Source organism: Zosterops lateralis (genome assembly GCF_965231275.1).
Source record: "Zosterops lateralis genome assembly, chromosome: 3".
In the NCBI taxonomy this organism is placed as follows: domain Eukaryota; kingdom Metazoa; phylum Chordata; class Aves; order Passeriformes; family Zosteropidae; genus Zosterops; species Zosterops lateralis.
Genome location: NC_139764.1, coordinates 9,086,128 through 9,092,127, shown reverse-complemented (window position 1 = coordinate 9,092,127; position 6,000 = coordinate 9,086,128). Strand labels below are relative to the sequence as shown.

General features: G+C 40.7%; 1 protein-coding gene across 4 annotated transcripts in view; it reads left to right on the top strand.

Moving 5' to 3' along the window:
* Nucleotides 1-6,000, top strand: part of MEIS1 (Meis homeobox 1) — a 108,821-nt gene that overhangs the window by 27,788 nt on the left and 75,033 nt on the right. The gene's annotated exons all lie outside the window — the stretch shown is intronic.

Genomic DNA, 6,000 nt, shown 5'->3' with positions numbered 1-6,000 from the left:
GTTAAAAGATGAAATCTTCAAAACCAAATGTAATTAAGATTGCAGAAGTGCATGCTAATATTTCAAAGATGCCATTGAAACTTGATTGCATATAAAGAAGAGATGTTAGCTGGCCCGTTTTACAAAATCCTGAGCTGTGCTTTTACTTACTTTTTTATACTCAATTCCAATTTACTTGAGTGCAAAAACGTTCAGTTTGGGTGCCAGGCTGGAGTAGCTGATTTAGTAGGGCAAGTATGAAATGAGCTTGGTGCAATGGAAGTGGGACATTCTACAAATAATCAGTGCTGTCTCAGAAACTCTGAAGTCTAAAAAGCTGAATCTCTGGATTTTTTCTTTTTTTCCCTGAGAAACTGAAAGCATTTTTTTTTTCTGAAGAGACCAACTGCAGTGGATTTAGTGTTAATTTAATGCAATTAAAATTTAAAAAGGATCCTTAATCTGAATATAAAAGAGAGTGCTTTATTGAAGTTGACTCTGAACTCACAATAGGTATATACTTTTAAATCTGGTTTTATGATCATGTTTCATTCAAGTGCTGTTAGACAACAAAGGAATTGTGTTTCCAAAAAAAGGTTGAACAGTACTGATTAGCATTGCAAAGTCTGCATTTAACAAGATTAGTTTTTAAACTAAACCAGTATATTTTAATTTTTTATATGCATGGATTTAACGTACATGGTGAATAACATCTCTTTATAGAATTTTAAGTATTTGAGACTCGTTATTGTTTAAAGAAAAGTTGCTGACTTCATCGCAAGTGTAGCCTAGTAAAAATGGGGCCTGGAATAGTAAACTGTTGCAGAGCTGAGGCAGAAACTGGTAACCTTCTGACCTCTGACTTTTACTGGAAAATGATATGCAACATAAATTCAGGGGGCCTTTTTTCTTTCAAGTATGTATACATATATATTCTAGTGGTGCTGTTCACAATGCTATAGCTTAAGTGGTGTCAACTTGTTCATTAGAGCCCCTTGCTTTTGGAGCAAACTTTAAATCCATGGGCTTTTTTTAAGGCTGAAAAAGCTGCTTCAGAAATAAGCTTTGAACTAAAATGTGGTGTTTTGAGAGGGGTTTTTTTTTGTATTTGGTTAGGGCTGTTCTTTTATTAGACGGATGTGCGTGTGTTTATGTGGATATGTGCGTGGACAAAACATCTGTGGGGAGCCTTGCCAGAATGCTCCTAGACCGTGCTGGAAATCAAGCTTAGTTCCTGGTGTACTTTTAAAGATTTTCTGACTTCATTTTCTCCTAAATGTGGCATTTTAGTTCTCTTGAATGCTGGTCATATCTGGTGTATAAGTACCATCCTGGTCAGTTCCTGGCAAGGTGCATGCTGCAGCCTCCGTCAGGAAGGGTTTTCTGAAGTGAGTTTTGAGCCCGAGTCCTATGAAATGTCCACAGAAGGACTTGTCAGTGATGCTTTAGTCAGTTCTGAAGCTGTTACCCAAACCCCAGTGGTTTATTGAGGCTGGAATTGCTGCCAGTGCTTGATAGAGTGTTTTGTGAAAGAAGGCTCAGTGCATTAAAACTTTAGAGAAGAGTAACTCAAGTGGGAATTTGATAATTGGAACTCTCAGGTCAAGTTTGGAAAAGGAATTTTGGAAAAGAGATCCTGTCCTGGGAGTCTCTGTTACCAAGACTTGCCTGCAGGCCACTTTCCACCTTTGGAAATGGCATTGTTTTTGAGGAACAGGAATGTGGTAATGGTAGTGGTGGTTTTGCTGAGCCTTGCTTTATGTCTTGTTTACATGAAATGCTCTGTGGGTTGAGATTATGGGGGAAGCTCGTTTGTTTGAGCACACCCAAGCCTGCATGTACACCTTCTGTGAAAAAAACAAACAAACAAACAAACAACCCAAAATGTGATTTTAGCATTTCCTTATGGGGAAGAAGTCAAAAAATACGACCCAGAAGGACTGAAACGGAAGAGAACAAAAAGATAGCAAATATCCTGCCTCTCTCCTACTGCATTTAATTTCCAGATGCTGTGATTTGGTGGCTTCTCTGATATCAGGAGTGCAACACTGTGGTTAAACCCTTGTGTTCCCCACTGCTGGGTGCTTTCTTGGCAGCAGAAGGAGCCAGCATGGCACTGCCATAGCAGCCAGGTGCTGCGGAGGGGTGGCAGCAAAAGGCTGGGGACCAACATGCTCATGCTTGCAAGCAAAGGAGTTAGCTCAAGATGCATGCTTTGCATGACATATATTCAGTATATTATGGGCTTCCCTATTTTTAGGAGTTTGTAAAAGTTCCTTTTGGTTCCTTCCATCTGTCAAGATCACGTTTGCCATTTAAAAAAAAAAAATTAAATAAAAAAATAAAGCCAATATGATCACCAGAAATAAAACCCTCTAAAACTGTCTGGTTTGAGATTGTTCTCACAACCTACTTCCCTTGTTGGGGTAGGTAAAAGCACCTTCTGGGCCAGGTTTGCAACCTGGCTGAAAGTATCACAAGGATGTAAATGTAAGCTTTGCATTTTCAGAGAGGCACACAGACTGGAAAACTTTAGTCTTTAGCAAGACTTTTCTCCTTAGTCCTTTACCCAGAGTATGTTAAGGTCCATTTTTGGACTTTTTGGAGATATTTCTTCTTTACCTTATTCATCACTACAAATCCTGCAAAGTGTATTTTTAACCTATTTATGTCCCAGCATACAACACCCGTCCAATGATTGCCTTTGAAATCGGGAGAGACGGTCTTTTCCTGTAAACATTTTAAAGTCTTTTTAAACGTGTAAATTTATTTACTTAGTAAATAGTAATAACTCCCAGCTGCTTCGATCTATTGCAGAAATCCATATTTAACTGCTAGGGAGCTGTTCTGAGGTCTCGTGCCACTGAACAGCAGGATATGTTATTGCATAGTACGTTGACACAACCTCTTCTAAAGGCCTGGTATTGTGTCATCATGGGGGATAGTTATAGCCCAGGAATGCGGAATAATATTATGGAAAAGTTTTCCCGTTGCTCTGAACTTAACGGCAAAGGTCTTTGGAGGTCTGTCTCCAAATGGTGCAAAGAGATCTGAATTTACATAGTAGAGAAATAATTCACTAATTTCTATTTAAATGAGGAGACCCAAATTCTTATGTACAGACAGGTGATGCTGAGCTCATGGCAGCACTGTTTTATCTTGCTGTGTCTTGTAACTTCAAAACATTCCTGTTTGGGATATTGAGAGGTCTATTTTGTTTGTTTTTCAAGTAGTGAGACCAGGAAGATACTGAACAAAGCCTTGGTACAGTCACTTTTAATCCAGAATGGGGTTCTTTATTTCCCATATTTAGCTCTCCTACACAGTTTAAAAGAAAAAGAAAAATAATCCATCAGTGTCACCTTATTTGTGCGTATTTTTTCTTTCTCTCTTATTTTTTCCCCAAGCCTCAGCCTGCGTTCAAAACATTTTTTTAACCTCCAAATAATTGTTGCTCCTTAAAACCAGGAGTAGAAAGCAGTGATATTTCTTTATAAAAACGTATCAATGGCCTCAACGGTTTATTTTCTTTTTTCTTCCCAAGGTTCTGTAGGAGTTTGAGCAACCTATAGGCAAAAAGGCAATCGGGTTTATTATTGCTGGGAATCTCCAGGCGGTTGTTTGGAGGCTGCAAAGGCAGAGCCGGGGAAAGAGGAGGGAGAGAAGGGCCACGTTATGTTCCAGATGACTGAGCAAGGATTTATATACCAGCTTGCCTTTTTTTTTTTTTTTTTTTTTTTTTTTTAACATGGGAGAAGAAAAGTAATAAGAGCGGGGAGGCATTTGAAGCGGTCAGATGGCCGATGACTAATGGGATAGGTGGGCAGGAGCCCTCGGATTGGGTGTCTTAATGAGCACATTTCGCACCGAGTTTGGGCTGCAGCTCCCCTTCACCTTTGCCCTTTATTGACCGAACTGACACTTCATTTTTCACATACTTCCAATTATGGCTGAGCTTAAGTGTCGCCCTGCCTCCTTTCTTTCTTGCCTGTGGATGCCTTGAGAGTGGCTAAGGCCACGGAAGATATTTTAATTTGAAAAACTACCATAGCAAGGCAGGTTTAGGGTGTAACCTGAAACTGCTGTCACTTGGCAGTTTCTGGGATGAAAACAAAAGTTTTAATGTTTCTTGTTTAGCGCTTCACTGCCACTCCCCCCCTGTGTCCCTTCTCTGTGGTGATGTGGGGAATTGCTTTGGGGGCGATTGGCTTGGCGAGGGGTGTTTTCCTTGGGGTAAATCCTTTCTGGCAGTACAGGTGTCATGGGTGGGAGTCACCAAAGCCAAGAGGTAAACCCAAATGAAAAGCAGTGCCGAGCTTGAATGATGGCTCCTCTTTCCTTCTCAAATGGCTCCTTTTGGTGTAATGCTCTGCAGTGGCCTTTGCTGGACGTTCCCCGTACGGAAAAGCAAAGCATGATTGTGCTTGCACTTTCTCAAGCCTCAGACCAGCGTGGATTTGTTGTTTTGGTGATATTTAATGCATGAATGCAGATCTGAGCGTGGCCTGGCTGTGAAGCTTTGGGAAGCAGCTGAAAAACGATGCTGGGAGAGAGGCTGGTAGGACGAAGAGACGGGAAAAACCTGCAGTCACCCTTCTGCCGCACGAGGAGAACCATGATATATCTCCCAGTGCCTCAAGCCTGTGTGCATTTCCACGTTGGCTTTTACATGCAGAATCCTTCCAGGGCGGAAATGTCTGTTTGCTTTCGCAGGGCTTAGGGGGTTTCGGAGCATGCGGTTTTCCTACCAAATGTGGATTCTGTCGGAAATAGTTGGAATAAGTTGTGCTTGCATGGGGTGGGTGGGTTTAAGAACAAAATAGCTGCTGTTAGACCTTCGCTTCCCAGCAGCACCACTGGATTTTTTTTTTAATTTTTTTTTTTTGCAGCGTGGTTTTCACTACCGGCTCTGTCATGTGAAATCTGGGTGAGGGATGAGTGGGCATGTCACCTGTGTGCCAGTGGTGATTGCTTTACATTTAAATACATGGAGACTACATTGATGATTATTTACATCCAAACAGAGGCCCCCTAAACCACAGAAGTATTTATCTCAAAAAAAAAAAAAAAAAAAAAAGGAAGTATGAAGTATTACCTGCTTTATTATGTAGCCCTCTGGCATAGTAATGGCATGGCATATTTTTACTATAATATGGTAATAAAAGAATATGTAAAAGGCAGACAAAGGTTCTGTCTTTTCACTAAGGTGACCCCTGTTACCAAGTAACTGCTTTACTTATGAGCTTATTAAAAACTCAAAAAAAAAAATGAGCTTTTCATACTTCACAGGCATTGATGTGAAAATGAGCTGTCCTACGAGTAGTTTTCTTGATCATTTTTAGAACAATTGATTAGCCAAAGAGCCGCTGTCATTAGTTGACATTGACTGATAGCAATTTGTCACAAGCTCCGAAGGTCAGCCAGGCAGTGGAAGCTTCGGCTTGTCTTTGATTGACCTTTTCTGATGCCATTATCATGCGATCGGTTAGACTGGATGTGACCCTCGATTAGAAAAGACAGGGCATTAGTCAACAGGGGCTGCTCCCTGTGTTTTTCCTGCCTCTTCATGTATTGTGAATCCCGAATTAGGCGTAATGGGCTTGTTTGGAAACGGAGCAGTATCAGTTTTCTTGCCGAGGCTCTGCCATCCCCTTTCCTTTTCCTGCTTTTCCATCAAGCAGGCAGTGCTGGCTTTGCTTTAAAATCAGCACCTGTGCCCCTCTTCCTTTGACACGAGATTTGAGATTTAAACCAGGCCCATATTTATCTGAAACCCTTCGTGTAGGTGCGTATTGTTCAGCTGCACCAGCATTAATTATTTTTATCTCCCCAGAATCATGTTTTATTTTTTTTTTAACAATGATTGAGTGGTTGAGGTTATGCTCATAACATGATGTCAATTTATCATTCTGTTCTAAAGCTGGGGGGCGTGAAACTGTTTTTTTCCTCCTGCTAGTTTAGGTTTTCAGCTTTTTGTTTGGTTTTGGTTTTTGGGGTGTTTTTTTTTTTTTTGGTCTCATC